This window comes from Tupaia chinensis, unplaced genomic scaffold (assembly GCF_000334495.1).
Source record: "Tupaia chinensis unplaced genomic scaffold, TupChi_1.0 Scaffold000625_1, whole genome shotgun sequence".
NCBI lineage: Eukaryota > Metazoa > Chordata > Mammalia > Scandentia > Tupaiidae > Tupaia > Tupaia belangeri.
This window is the reverse complement of record NW_006160145.1, coordinates 699,082-715,467: the sequence shown is the minus strand read 5'-3', so window position 1 is coordinate 715,467 and position 16,386 is coordinate 699,082. Positions and strand designations below refer to the sequence as shown.

Below are 16,386 nucleotides of genomic sequence, written 5' to 3'. Positions count from 1 at the left end.
AATCAGAAAGAGCTCTTTTCACTGGTAGCTAAGAGCCAGGAGGTTACTTCTGGACAAGTACTTTAACCTAGCTTCTCTGTTTAGGACAATGACAAACCAACCAGGCTCTCAGGAGGTGCTGCAGGAAGCCTGCTCTTGTTATCCCTGTGTTTCACTACCAACAGGTCCCATTGTGACCCAGGGATGGCATCACTCTGCCTACAGAGGAAGGGGCAGCTAGTGGCAGGGCCTGAGATGGGGTCAGGGAGCTGGTAACATCTGGCAAAGCCACTGTCCCATCATGCAAAGTTAGAGACAGGTGGCGACTGAGACTGAAGACCAGCACCCCACCGATGACTCATATCCCAGATTCCCAGGGAGAACCAATGTGGAAATGCATTGAGGTAAGGTGAAAGTGTTTACATCTTCACATAGTACAGGAGAGTTAAATGTTTGAAATTGTTCCAGGAATCTAGATTCCTCTAAAATGTGGATTGATAAGAGATGGACCTTAAAAAGGTGAGTGTCGCATGTAATTACTAATTCTCTTTTTGGCTCAGTTACCAGGGGAGGGCAATTATAGACCAACCCTAAACAAGGAAAGGCTCTGCACGAAAAGGAGGTAGCCTCCCAGTCTTTATCTTCTCTAGTGAAGGAGCCCACCCTAGAACTCAGTCCCAACCAACATCCACCAGAAAGTCAGAAGTTAAGCCAAGGGTGACAGTCTTGGTCTTGATTTTGCCATTTGCCCCTAACCAAAAGTGGGAACAAGTCACTCAATCTCTTAAGTTCCCAATCTATAAAATATGTATATTCCTACCTGCCCTACCTACTTCGTGGAATTTTATTAAAAAAAAAAAAAGGTGAGTATGCTTTACAAAGTTAACAAGGCCTCACCTCTCTAATGGAAATTCTTCTTAATCACTATCATAGTCACTCTTTCTTCAGCCTGGGTATCAATGAGGACACAGGACAAGCACTGCCATGCAATTAATTGCCTCATGTACTGCTTGTTGTCGCTTTGTTGTTAAAAACAGGTGTGAAATTCTCTAGGGCTCAGAAAGTTTGTGGACACTCTCCGAGCCCGTACAAACCTCTGCTGGTCAATGAGAACAAGATCCACTTTCAGTCTCACGCTGTTCTCTGGTTCTTGTTTCTCGTGAGTTCATTCAGGAAAATCCTGAGGGGTGAAGGCCACTGAGGGGGACCCACCAAACTCTGATAATGCCAGTAATTTTCTTAATCTCTTCAGGCCCCAGCTGCCTCATTTATAAAGCCCTGCCACCTGGGCTCATGGTATTAGATGAAATAACACCAAGTAAAATACTTAGCACTATGTCGGCATCCAGTAAACATTAGATGAAATTATGGAGGCAGAAGAAACAAATTTCTGGAGTCCCATCTCTTCGGTGCCTCACAAGTGTTTTCTCCTTGCTTCAAGGTACCAAGATGCGCAGATGCTTCAAATTGGGACCCACAGGGCCTGGAGGAATGATGGCTATGGCATTTCTGTCAAATAACCAGTAGAGGGAGCACTCGAGTAAAACTAGTCTCTGGCCCGCACTTCCTTCATTTCTCTATAAAACACATCTCTGCTTATCAGAGGCTTCCTCTCCATCACCAGAAATCTCTTACTTAGAGACAACTGGAACCCTCTGCAAAGGACCTGAATGCAGGCCTGCTGTCAGAGAACCCAAGGGTTCTGGAACTTTTGAGGCACCTAGAGTCTCATGTCAAGGTTCAACTCTTGGGCTTGGGCTCCATTTACAACTTGGGATAGAAAGAACAGTTCTTAATAGTCTCCTGATCCCTGGAGACTGGAGGCTGAGACTTTGAAGCTAACACATCTCTGACCATTGGAATAGTCAATACATGCTAGCATTCCAACATTCTATACGTTGGTTTCCCACAAATACCCACATCCACAGCCACTTTGTTGCAAAGAAGTCACGGAGGCTGGACATTCTCTCCCAAAATGATTGGCATCCAGGTGGTTGTGTATCCCACTTAACAGGAGCAGGTTGAAGGAAATACCTCCTGCCTGCTTTTAGCAGCCCTTAAAAACTTGTCTCTGATGAAACTAAATTATGGTCATGGGATCTCAGACAAAATGGCTGCTGAAAGGCTACAAGAGAGAGGCTACTGAGACTCTGAGTCAAGCCTTTCCTCAGTTCCTTTGCAGCTCAGATTCCTTAGGTCAACCAGTTGGCTCACCTGCCAGGGCACAAACCTTTATTTTCACACTTATTTTCTGGCTCACAATTAATCAATGCAATAGTAGGAGCCCCAAGAGATGATAAGAGATCTTTTTGCTCTTTCTTATAATTAACATTTGCTCACTGCCTGATTTTGATTAGCAGTGGCCTCATTTCTTTTATGGTACCCAAGAGACCCCGTGCCTCACCTACTTACTGGATGATACACAGAAGGAATCCAGAATGAGACAAAGACTCGCTATCCAGGAAGGTTAAAAATGTGTGATGAGAGCTCCTCTCTCCTTTTCTGCTGGCATGATATGCAGGGTAACAATAGCTAGTATTTCTTGTTTACTAACCCCAGGTGCTGTGTCAAGAGTTATGTGTACATTCCTCATTCCATCTTTATGACAGCTCAGTGAAACAGCCCTGTTACAATTTGCATTTTCAGATTGAAAAAAAATACAGAGCAGCTCCACTTTGGGCCCTGGTTGGGTTCACAAAGACTCATTAGAGAAGTTCCCTTCTGCAATGGGAATAGTGGGACACACATTGCTAAGATCCAACCAGGATGAATGGAAGCATCGGATGGTCCTTCTCACTCCATTGTCTCAATTTTTTTCTTTTACTTTTTTTTTTTTTACATTTTTTGCCATAGGCTCTATATGCTTACCAGAAATGGAGAGAAGAGAGAGGGGGAAAGTGAGGAATCGATCTCCAGGGGAATGGCCATGCCACAATCCTTTCTCCTTCATTCTCCTCCCAGGATTTTGGGCATGCACAAATATGTGCGTGGTGTGTTTCTCAAGCCGCTGGGTCTGGGACTTGAACCACAGAGTCAGCCATATGGGATCCAGTGCTTTAAGCACCATGCCACCTACTGGTCCCCATTATCTCATTTTCACAGGGCAACTGCAACTTGTCCCAGGAGGAAAAATGACCCCCAGCACAAAACGTCTTATCTCCCTTTCCCACTACAAGATGCTCTCTCAGACACCTCTTCAAGTCACACGGAACTAAAGGGATTCATTACCTCTTTCAAAAAATGTAATTTATGAAATTATGTAATCCATAATTTGGAAATAATCAGAAACAATAATCTCTAGTTCAAGGCTAGATTATTATTTTTTTTTTTAGGTTTTTGCCATAGGGCATATGCACTTGCCAGAGAGAGGGAAAGTGAGAAATCACCTTTCAGAAGGAAGGACACACACCAACCCCTTCTTCATTCTCTTCTCAGAAGGGCATGCACGCACGCACACATGCCCGGCGTGATTTTCAAACCACAGGTCCAGGACTTGAACCACTGTCAGCCACGTGGGAGTCCAGCTCCTTAACTACTATGCCACCTGTGGCTCCAACAGTAGAACTTTTTAGGTCCTCTGCCTAATAGTAGAAGATAATCTTTGGGAGCTGACACTAAGAATCACCTGGGGTAGGTAATGGATTTTAGCAGAGCAATTGAGGCATCGCTCTATCTTCCTTATCTGTGATTTTGCTGGGTTCTATTCACGCACTGCTGGTTAAGGGTCAGTGCTGACTTTTTGTAGAGCTGACATCACAGGAGCCGCCTCTTCTTAACCTTAGACAGCAAGAGCCTTGCCTTTAATCCCCCAGTGAATCTGGCTGCCTATACTTCTTTTTCACTTCTTAGCTTCTACTTCTTTTTCACTTCTTGACATCAACAGGGGTTGACCGTTGAAAAAGTGGGCTTCTAGGGGCCAGCAGGTGGTGTAGTAGTTAAGGTACTGCCTATGGCTGACCATGGCTTGAGTCCCAGACAGAGACCAGAGAAAGACAGAGAGAGACAGGCACCGTCAACAGGGTCCTCATGCCACAATCCACGCCCAGACTCAGCCAGCCCTGGGTCATGTGCACTCATGTGCCCAGTGTGTTCAGGGAGATCTCTAGACATGAGTCTAGAACTTCCTGTGTGGATAAGCCTTGCAGTGTTGTGTTACCTCTCTGCACCATTGGTCTCAAGGTGGGTAAATTTTTTAAAAATCTGAGAGTTGTTTGTTTGTTTGTTTGTTTTTTAAAGAGAGGTTTTTGCTATAGGGCACATACACTTACCAGAAAGACAGAGACAGAAAGTGAGAAATCACCTGCCGGGGAGATGGGAGATGGCCATGCCGCGGTCCCTTCTCCTCCATTCTCCTCTTGGGATTTTGGGCACATGTGCCTGGTGTGAGTTTTAAGCTGCTAGATCCAGGACTCCAGCTGCAGTTGACGGCATGGGAGTCCAGTGACCGTGACCATGACACCATCTGCTGGTCCCAAACTTCTGATAGCTTTTAAACTAGCAAATTAGAGTCAGAGAAGCCCTCTTAATTTGTTAGAAATGGCCAAAGAAGGGGTTTTCAGCAAAGTATAGAAGTGATTTTGATTTTCCATTCTGTCTTACATTATCACCTCCCTGAACTATTACTGTTTTCCAGATTCATGCAAACTCAATATAGAACACTAAACAGGAGCAAGCAGTCTTCGTAGTGAAGTGGAAGCCTAACTCCTATCCCATATTGAGGAAAGGTTTAGGGCATGTGCACTTGCTGGAGAGACAGACAGAAAATGAGAAATCATCCCCTAGGGGCATGGCCACACTACAGTCCTTTCTCCTCCTTTCTCCTCATTCTCCTTTCAGGTTTTTGGGGCATGCAAACACACACACCTGGTGTGTTTTAAGCTGCTGGGTCTGGGACTTGAACTGCAGTTGACCACTTGGGAATCCAGCCATGTAACCATTACACCATCTGCTGGACTGGAGGCCAGTAGATCTTCTCTGGCTCTGTGATTCTTTATTATTTTATTTACTTTTAACTTTATTTATGATTATTTTTAAAATTTGCTAGAAGAGACATGCTTTCACTAGAGAAAGATAAAGAGGGGGAAAGAGGGAAAGTGCAAAAGTAAGCCACCAGGTCTTGGACTCCAACCATGATTAGCCATGTGGGAGTCCAGCACCGTAACCACCACACCACCTGCTGGGCCCAAGCTCTGTGGGTCTTAATGCCCAAGATGTGATCAGGATAAGTCCTCTAGTTCTCTGACCCACGTGTTCTAACATAATCATCCTATGGCCTTCTAATAGGGTGAATCGGCCTGACCTCACCAATGTTACCAAGAATCTCTGGAAGGAAATATCTGATGTACGGAACTTGTTCTCATTTCTTGACTGGTAATATCTATACGAATTAACATACATAATCTGATGGCTGTAAGGATTCCTGATAGGGTGGAACAGAGGGGAGATAAGTTTGGAGTAGAAGAAGTCAGCTATGGCGGTTTATTGGTCAGGCAATGGCTTTGCAACAGTACCGGAACTCAGGGCTTGCTCACCAAAGGAAGAGGACTTTTTTTTTTTTTTTTTTTAAGGTTTTTGCCACAGGGCATATGCACTCACAGGGAGAGAGAAAGTGAGAAATCACCGTATCACTCCTCCAGAGAAATGGCCACACCATAATCCCTTCTCCTCCATTCTCCTCACGCACGCACATGTGCCCAGTGTGTTTCAAGTCACCGGGTTTGGGACTTGAACCACAATTGTCTATGTGGGAGTCCAGTGATGTAGCCATTATGCCATAAGCTGGATCTGGCAGACTTCTTTTAAAGGCCTCTTTTACCTCCTGGACTATGAGTGCTGTATTGGTGAGCAGGAGCCATGTCTTAGTACATGGATCCTCAGAGCCTATAAACTCCCTGTTCTCTAAGGGACCTCCCATGACCACGTTAGGGATTACTTTCTTCAGTTCTTCACTAGGGAATGAGATCATTGAAACTCAAGATTTGGCTGAGGGGTAGACATTCATTCTTGCCTCCAAGGAATCACTAAGTGGCTCTTATGATATCCAAGGAGGACCTGGAACATCTGCCCAGTGGAGAAAAGACTAGTCTTGTCTGTAGTCTCCTGTGAGACAAATGGAGGTGCTCTCACACCCATAAGCTTGAGGTCCAGACCTGTGTTAAGCAGTAGTTGGATCCCCTTTTTCCTTACTTGAAAGCTCCTCTTTCAAGATTGGGGACTGTTGGGGAAAAAAAAAAAGAGTTAATGGTGAGAGTAGTAGGTGGTGTGGTAAAGGTGCCAGACTCCCATATGGCCATCCTTGGTTCAAGTCCCAGACTCAGAGGCTTAAAACTCATGCCAGACATGTGTGCATGCATGCCCAAAAATCTCAGGAGGATGGAGGAGAAAAGATGGCAGGGTGGCCATTCTGCCAGGGGAAGATTTCTCATTTTCCCTCTCTGTCTTTCTCTAGCAAGTGCACACACTCTATGGCAAACACCTAAAAACCGACAAATAAAAAAGAGTGAATGGGTTCTGAGCTAAAACAAAAACTCCAAGAAAGTTTCCCAGACCTGTCCTTTTCTTGGTAGGGTCGATGGAGAGTAATTCTTTTGGCTTTCAGTAAGGTATGGGGAAGACAGTCTTTACCCAGATCTTCCAAAGAGTTCCTGTGAATGGACAAAGGTCTAAGAATGACTCTGTTAGTTTCAGAAAAGAAAGAATCTATCCAGGTGAGAAAGACAAGTGGTATGGATGCCACCTCACCATGTTTCGTGTTCCTAGGCCACGTTTCTGAAGCTCCCCTGGACCACTAATGTCCAAAAGCATAATAATACAAATAACAATTAAAAATCAAAGCGCGATAATAGACAGTTGGTATGCTCCAGGCACTGTGCCAAGCCCTTCGCAAATATCAACTCAGTGAATCATCACAATAACTCTTTGAGGTAGGTACCCATTTTAAATGTCAAGAAGTGAAGGCTTAGCGAGTTTAAATAGCTTGTCAAAAAGTCATGAGACTAGCCAAATCCAGCAGTAAGGATTTGAACCCAGATCTGTTCAGCAGCAAAGCATGAACTACTCACCACAGCACTACACTCAGGACACAGCCCCGCCTGTAAGAGCGCTGAGTGAGCGGGAAAGACAGAAGGCAGGACTAAAAAAGTGTTTCCCATTATTCTCAATAGTGTGACATGACAAGTGACAGTGAGTGAGAGAATGGAAGAGGCAAGTACCCTCCAAAGGGTCTGGTCATGCCATGATCCCCTTTGTCTAGTCCCATAACCCACCGGATCTGGGGCCTCATGTATGTGCCTGGTGCATTTCAGGATAACTGAGCTGGGGCATCAAACTGAAGTCACTATGTGGAAATCTGGCTTTTTATTTTTCTGTAGGGCATATATGCTCACTAGGGAAACGGGGGTGGGGGGGGAGGAGAGCTCCCCAAGGAGGATGGCCATGCTGCAATCATTTCTCCTTTCTGGACTTAGGCACACATGCCCACACTCCTGGCATGATTTTAGAGCCACCAGGTCCGGGACTTGTGCAGCCAGCCATGTGGGATCCAGCTGCCCTGACCACCACGTCACTGGTGGGCCTAGAGCCCAGCTTTTCTTGAGCAGCACATTTCTGCTCTGCCATGGGATCAGTCCCAAGATTTCAAAACATTTTAATATCTGCCTCTGTGCACACACCCATGTGCAAACGCATGTATCACATATGTGGAGCACTCTTGAGTGGTTTTGGAAGATCCATCTCATTTCTCATTTGATTCTCAAATAACCCTGTGGGGTAGGTTTTATAAAGTGAAGCCTCCCATTGCTCAGGTAAGGTCAGCAGGTTACAAGTTAAATACTGTGTCCAAACCAAACTTCCTTGAACATTGCTTGAACTTACGTCATTTGATGGATTTTTTTCCAAAATTTTAATTATCATAATTTTTAAAAAATTATTTAATTTTATTTATTCATTATAATTTGACCAGACACACACACACACACACACACACACACACACACACAGAGAGAGAGAGAGAGAGAGAGAGAGAGAAAGTGAGAATGCAAGCCACTAGGTCCAGGACTCAAACCACAGTCAGCCATGTGGGAGTGTCTAGTACCTTAACCACCATGCCACCTGCTGTTCCCTCATTTGATGGATCTTTCACTGTACCACATTGCCACAATAACGAGACATACCCAGAGTCAGTGAACATTTATTAAACACCCCTCCTGGGTCAAATACTGTACATGGCTCATTCATAAACAGTAAGCAATTATTCATTCATTGGTCTTCACTCTCCACTAACGAGACTGTCACTGTGGCGGCCTCCAAGTCTAATAAAGGTCATATGAAGGAACAGTCATTCCTTTCCCTCTGTTTTCTAGGTACTCTCAGTAGCTTAGACCAAGCTAAGTATTTCACAGAAGGGTGGTGTCACCGAAAGGACCAAGCAAGAAAGGAAAGCTAAATGAATGCTGAAAAACACAATTCCAAAAGTCTTGAACCAATGATGGAACGTTAACAGTCTTTTTATTCTCTAGGTCTGACTCATTTTTTTTTTTTAAAGCTTTTTGTCATAGGGTGTGTGCACTCACCAGAGAAGGACAGAGGGGAAAGTGAGAAATCACAACCCCAGGGGTATGGCCATGCCACAATCCCTTCCCCTCCATCCTCCTCCTGGGATATCAGGAATGCACATAAGAGTGCCTGGTGTGATTTTCAGGCTATCGGGTCCAGGACTTGAACCACAGCCTACCACGTGGGATTCCAGCTCCGTATCTACTATTCCACCTGCTGGCCCTGGTCTGATGCATTTTTTAATGCTATCATATTTCTGTTTTAATCTACCTCCCATCTCTACGATACCCTCTGGCTTTGCTCCTTAGAGGGTCAAAAACGGGAAGGCAGTTCATGAAGAAAGGAAATTTTCCTATTGAGGTCCACCAGGAACTCAGGACTTCCCCTGGACCCTTTGGACCTCAAGCCTTCCTTCACCCACATCAAGTGAACGTACTGCCAAAGTAATTTCTGACAACTGTCATTCCAGGCCAGGAGATCTCAGGCAGACTTCAGAGCAGTGGCGAGATAAATAGTAATAAATAAGCACTAAATCGTGAGTACAATTACTCAGGAAGCACATTAAATATTATTAATATTTTATTCGTTTTAGATAGTGAAACCTAAGTACACACCAGACAGGGCTTCTGCTTGATGGAACCAAGCTTCAAAGTGGTGGGCTGGGATTGGAGCGGACACTTCACTTCTGAGAATCCGTGGACCCAGAAGAGAACAATGGATGACTTCTATCTCCAAAGGTGTAGCACTGTCACCCGGAAGTGGTGGACTTCTCACCGAGCAGGACTTGTTAGAGAAGAGAGGCCAATGGCTCAACACGGAGGCTGCTGCTGTGTGTCTCACTGCAGACGGGATTACTCGTGACAGAAATGAGCAACGAGGGTCTCAGTCCAGTATCTTGGCTCCTCCTTGGCTCCTGGTCAGCCTCATGGGTATCTGACCTGCGGTCATACAGGGCCCTGTGCTCAGACGGACTCTGTGCTTGATTTAAAATTCTGCCATCATTGTCTTAAAATTCTTAATAATTTAATCTGTTTTTAAAATAATTCTATCATTGACCTTATGCTTTTGTGTTGCTCTTTTTTTTTTTTTTTTAGAGGTTTTTGCCTGAGGGTGCATATACTCATGAGGAGGGGAGGGGGAGAGAGAGAGAAAGAAAGAAAGAGACAACATAATGAGAGAGAAATTGAGAATTCACTCCCAGGGGGATGGCCTGCCACAATCCCTTCTCCATTCTCCCCAGCCCCCAATCTTTGGCCTGCACACACACCCACCCAGAATTTTTTTTTTTTTTGAGAGATTTTTGCTATAGGGCATATGTGCTTGCTAGAGAGAGAGAGAGAGTGAGACAGAAAGTGAGAAATCCCCCCCCCAGGGGGGATGGCCACACTGCAATCCTTTCTCCTCCATTTTCCTCTTGGGATTTTTGGCACGCATGAGTTTTATGCCACTGGATCTGAACCACGGTTAATTATGGGGTAGTCCAGTGATGTAATCATTACACCAACTGCTTGTCCCACTTAATATGATTTTCAAGCCACCGGGTCTGGGACTCGAACTGTGGTCGACCATGTGGGAGTCCAGCAACGTAACTGCTACCCTATCTCCTAGTCCTGATCTTGTGTTTTGTAAATGAAGTCAGTGAGGATGGAGAATGTGAGTGGGTAGAGAAGAGTCATGTGTGTGTCCACCATTCCTTGTGCTCCATGGTGTGGGCAGTGCCCTGTGAGTACAGAATCTTAAGGGAGCCCAGCAAGACACAAAGCAAGTAAAACATTAAGGTGATGACGGTGTGCCAACAGTGCCAACCGACAGTGCCAGCCCCAGGCTTTCTCTTGGAACCGAATACTTCAAGTGCGGGAAGAAGGCAGCGGGGTTCTAGAGAACACAGATGTCAAGGAACCCTAATGTACCACTTCTTACTGGCATTCCTCCCGTGTTCGTTCATCACCCATGAATGGCGGAAACCATGGCAAAGAGGAAAGGGGAAGACAGAGCAACCCGGCATGCCTTCACCTCTCAGCCCTTCTGTACTCACCAGCAAGCTGAAGGCAGAGTGCTGTGACAATGCGACATAAAAACAGTCGAGTTCACTGTATACACCATTTCCTTTGTTCTAGTGAGAATGAAATACCTATGGGGGGCAGCACGTGGTACGAGGTTAAGGTGGCTGGATCCCACATGGCCAATTCTAATGTTCAAGTCCTGGACCCTGTAGCTTAGAAAAACATCCCAGGCATGGGACCAGGAGATGGTATAATGGTTTCACCACTGGACTCCCACATAGTTGACCACAGTTCGAGTCCTGGACCCAGAAGCTTAAAACACACACACCGGGTGCATTGGGGCCAGCAGGTAGTGTGGTGGAGAAGGGTGTTGGATTCCTACATGGCTGACCGAGGTCTGAATCCTAGACCTGGTGGCTTGCTTTCTCACTTTCCCTCTCTCTCTTTCACTCTGTCCTTCTCTGGTCAAATAAAATAAATAAATAAATAAAGTTAAATAAAATAATTCTTTTAAAAAATCTATGGAGGGGCCAGCAGGTGGCATGATGGTTAAGGTGCTGGATACTCCCACATGGCCAACCAAGGTTCAAGTCCTGGCCCTGGTGGCTTCCTTTCTCATTTTTCCTCTCTCTCTCTCTGCTCTAATTAAAATAAATGAATTAATAAATAAAATTATTTATAAAAAAAGAAAAACAAACCCAAAACCGATGGAGTTGTGAGACAGTTTATTTATTTATTTATTTATTTGGAGAGGTTTTTGCTATAGGGCACATGTGCACACCCAAAAGACAGAGAGAGAGACAGAGAGAGAGAGAGAGACAGAAAGCGAGAAACCCCCCTGCCAGGGGGGATGATCACGCTGCAATCCTTTCTCCTCCATTTTCCTCATGGGATCTTGGGCATGCACGCACACATGCCCAGCATGAGCTTAAGCCACTGGGTCTGGGACTCGAACCGCAATTGACTACATAGGAGTCCAGCAACATAGCCATATGCCAACTGCTGGTCCTAGGATGGCTTATTTTTAAACACCACTTTGTAAAGGTTACCTATAAACGATAATTAAAGAAAAAAATACCTATGGCGCCAGCAGGTGGTGGGGTTGTTAAGGTGCTGGACTCCCACAGGGCCAACCACTGTTCAAGTCCTAGACTTGGTGGCTTGCTTTCTTACTTCCCCTTTCTCTCTGTCTCATCTGGTGAGAGCACATGTCATAAATTAAAAATAATACAATAAATAAAATTGAATAAGTCTTAAAAATGAACTATGAATGCATGACCTATGAAATACAAATTGTCATTTTGGTGATTCTGCAAACAAGTTAAATGCTCTTATATTTGCACTTAAAACTGGCATCACATAAGAGAGTAGAATGATAAAATTCATGCTAATAATTCTTTTTTGAGGAGAGGTTTTTTCTATAGGGTGCATGCACTCACCAGAAAGAGAGAGAGAGACAGAAAGTGAGAAATCACCCTTCAGGGGGCATGGCCATGCTGCAATCCCTTCTCTTCCATTCTCCTCTCGGGATCTTGGGCACGCACGCACACATGCCTGGTGTGTGTTTAAGCCACCGGGTCCGGTACTCAAACCACAGTCGACTACATGGGAGTCCAGCGACATAGCTACCATGCCAACTGCTGGTCCTCATGCTAATAATTTTAATTTTTATATAGCAGGACATCCAACAGCAAGTAACAAACACCATGAGCAGTCTAGATACGAACTGTGGAAGAAAAGGAAGCTTTATCGTCAGTGCCTTTCACATGCTCTTTCTGCTTTTTCAATAAGGAGCTCTGTTTTCGTCTTGTACCAGGCCCCACAAATTACATAGTGGCTCTGTTCCTGCCCTTGTTTTCCTTCTGACGAACAGAGGGAAAGCACGAGAGCTCATTCAAGGTGGTGAGGAGAGCTGGACTTTGTTCTTCTCATGAATGTAGAAGTCGGCTTGCCGTAATGCTTCTTCACGTTGCCTAAAGGGGCAGCTGACACTCCTGAATGAATATGAGGAAACCCAAGGCACATTCCGGTTCACCACATACACTCAGGGACGTCAGATCCACCCCCAATCTGAGTGTGGCTTTCCGGACTGGCATCTTCAGGTCCGAGAGAAGGGGAGGAGGTCCGCTCCCACGTGTACTGACGTGAACTCGTGGATGCCAGCTCTGGCCACGCACGTGCATTGCAGGGGTCTCTGCACATGTAAATGCAGGCCCATGTACACACGTCTACATGGGATGTGTGCATGGGCGCCTGGTACAACCTGAGAGAGGTGGTCTTCCCCTGGATTTGGGTGCTGGCTGATGGGCACCAAACACCTTAAGGCTAGGGTGCAAAAAGCGAAGAGTATGCGTCATTCTGGTGTTCTTCTAGATCCTGCTCCTCAGGAGACCCCAGCTGAGAGTAGAGAGATACTGATGGGTCTGGGGGACTGTGGAGATCGCATGGCTGTATTTCCAGGACTGATTTTTTTTTTTCTTATAATCACTTTACATCAAAAGGAGGCAATACATGTTGACTTATGTCAAGACCAGAAGCAAGTTTCCTTCTGAGAAGGGCCATATGAGTGACCCTAATGCTTCCCAGGCTGTGGAAGACTCCCCCTTTCTTTTGCTGGCCCAAATGGCAGAGCCACTCCCTAAGGAAGACCTTAAGTGATGCAAACAGGAGGTATCAGGCAGGCTGCCTGGTTTTACTCCTCACGGGGAGGTCTGTAAGGATGGAGCCCCCACTGTGAGCTGGACAGGATGCTGGGCTGTCCTATGTCTGTCCTTGCTTTCCATTATTCTAGCTCCTGGGGGCTGTGGCAATGGTGAGCTGACTCTCATTTCAAGCACCCTCCCAAATCTCCCACTTCCCTACTGAAAGAGGCTCCTTGCTCATGTTAACCTGGTGACCAGCCGGCCTGCGGGAGGAAAGAACACACGAACTTCCTGCTTCCCCTCACATCCCCACCCAGGCGGTGCCTCCTCCCAAACCAGTCCGAAGACCCAGTGCTTGTTCTCCTCCTCCGATTTCCAAGTTCATTTTAACCAGACATTCAAATCGTAACCTGCATCTATATTTAAGGACCATGGTGGGGGGTGAGTATTCCCTCCCCCACAAGAGACTTGTGTTCCACCTCTCAGAAGTGGCTGCACTTCAGAGGGGAGGTGATTCAGCTTTCCTAGAAGATCATTTGCAGGGGAAAAAAAATACAGTACTACGGCTGAGAGTGCTGCCTGCTTCCCTAGATTCAGAGAAAAAAAAAAACCTGCTCTCAGACACATGGAATTCCCATTGACGAGGTCTGGCCAACTCCAGGCGCTGAATTTTCCCCATTAAACATACAGCTCCGAATGAAAGATGCGGGGGCAGGAGAAGGCATAAGGATACCTTTCCAGCCCCTACAGCCCTCTGGAGGATTTGAACTCTGGCCCCTAAGGTCAAATAGCTGATGTTCAAAAGCCCCCTCTCTTCATCCCTCCACCTCTCTTCCCCAAGCTCCTTCCTAACAAAGAATGACTCTCTCCGCTACACACAATAAAACCCTGGGGGATTTACCCAGATTAGAAAACCCCTTGAAGTCCATGTCAAAACTAATCTTCTCAGGAGAAACACTTGTTGATAACGACCTCGCTTTGTGCAGCAGAGAGGGAGGATGGGAAAACGGGCCTCTGACCTCCCTCCCCATGCCCACATGGCACCAGCACCTGCACAGTCCCTGCCCTCCCAGAATGCCCCCACCTCAGTACACGCCTATACTCTGCAGCCCCCCCCCCGCTTCTCCACCTCTGATTCAGCCCATTTTAGCACTGGCCCCCCCAAAGCAGGGAGGCCAACCCTCCAGCTTCCCACTGACAGGACCCTGGCTGGGCTCCAGTCTCGCACAGCACCTTTGGTGCCCTGGCAATGTAACCCTTTACCCTGCTAGGTCAACCTCTGGTCTTCTGCCGCAAAGTTTGTGGGGCACCTTTGCTGGCCGTTCCCCCACACAACCCGCCCTAGGAAGTCATGCATGAAGATTTCCCTCTACAGGTGGTTGTGAGCTGTAGCAGTTTTTGCTCCTGCAATGGAACCGTTTTTGTTTGATTTTTAAAATTTCATTCTACCCACTAATGAAGTATTTTAACAAAAATTATTTTGCTTACACCCACTAAAGACTTAGCATTTTCTCCAAACAGTGGGAAGAGAGATTAAATTCTGTATGCAAGAAATGTTACCAGAACCATCACCACCACTCTCTTTACCCCCCGCCCCAACTGCCCCCTCTTTTCTCTGACTTCACGAAGCCTTTCTGGAACTAAATTTTCATGTGCAAAAATAATGACAAGAATGAAGACACTTCGTGAATGAGAAGCAACCCCAAATATGGCAAAGTGAAAGAAGCACTTGCCCACTGCTTGACCCCCTCCACCTTTCCACCCCAAACCACAGAACACGGGGGTGGGGGCAGGACAGCATCTCCTTCCCAGCTTTACATCACAGGATTGTCTTCCAACTGGCATGCCTCCTCCTGCAGAAACCACACACACACAAGACCCCAGGAAAGCGTGCCCAAGAAGTCTAGGCAACCTGTACGAATATAACTGCTCAATGAAAAAGACAGTAATCACGGCCAGTCACACGGGTCTACTCCTCCAGACAGTCACCAACTGACATCATAAACTTTGCAAAAGCCAAACACAAGACAGTGCATGGTATAACCTACCTTGGCGAGCTCCTTCACTTTTTGTGCAAATGTTTTCCCCTCCGCGTGCTTTACATAGATTTCTAGGGAAATCTGGAAGGACTGGTGAGGGGGTGGGAGAGGTGAGGGAATGAGGGTAATATAAATAAGGAAGCATTATAAATGCACCACGCAAAAAGCTCGGGATTTCACGTTATGTGTCTGCACTCTTCCCGGAGCAAAGCAAAACAGTTCGCGTTCAGTGCCAGACTTGGAGGGAGAGGGAGAAGTGAGAGGGAGGGGGAGAGAGGAAGGGGGAGAGAGGGAGGGGAAGAGAAGGAGGAAAGACAGGGAGGGGGAGAGAAAGAAAGAGGGTGGGGGATGCTGAAGGAGAGAGAGAAAAGAGAGGGGTAGAGGGAGAAGAGAAGGGAGGTGAGGAAAGGAGGGGGAGAGCTAGAGGGAAGGAGAAAGAGGCAGCCCCCCTCCCACACTCCCACCCCCACATATTCAGGCATCTCCTGAGTAACTGATCAGAGCAAAGAACTCATCACCCACGTTCAAAAACCCCATTTGGGGAACGAGTCCCGGTGCACACACTCCGGTCTATTTATAGACAGACCCTAATGCTATGCATTGCATTCTAACGTAAATGTGTGCGGATTACATACGGTCCCTTTGACAGGTATGATTTTTTTTTCACTGCAGTGCGTCTGATTATATCTGTTTGGATTTTCTTTGTTTTTTTTTTTTGCATCAGAAAAACATGCACCGGTTTGAAAGGTGTTGGGGGGAGAGACGATGGGGGTCTCAATGCTTACAAAACCCTGGCATTTTTCCCCTGCAAAGCTGGGATATTTGCAGACTTGGGGCTGTTTGAAAAGGCTCCAGCTCTGGCTCGGTGTAGCACGCCCAGTTCCAGCAGTGTGTGCTATTGACCTGCATTGACGTCAGTGCGTCATTAGGTCTCCCTTAGAAACACTGACTTTCAAAAATAGTATCAAATTAATTCAGTGGGAGCCTGGTGAAGAAAGGCTACTAGCTGGAATCAGCCATAAAACTCCAGAATTTTCAGCCCTAGATCTTCTTCTTTTTCTAGGAGCCAAATTGAAGTCAGATTGTATGGAAAATGCCATTGATGGGATTTTTTTCTTTCTTAAGAAAAGGGACCAAATTAGATTGCAAAACCCAGAACTGCCTCTCTCT

At 46.1% G+C, this 16,386-nt stretch overlaps 1 long non-coding RNA gene across 1 annotated transcript; it reads left to right on the top strand.

The window, feature by feature from the left end:
* Positions 1-207: 207 nt before the first annotated feature.
* Positions 208-9,524, top strand: LOC102494143 (uncharacterized). Its single transcript, XR_336100.1, has 3 exons — positions 208-383; positions 5,263-5,320; positions 9,125-9,524. It is a non-coding gene; the product is annotated as an uncharacterized LOC102494143 (long non-coding RNA).
* Positions 9,525-16,386: the final 6,862 nt, after the last annotated feature.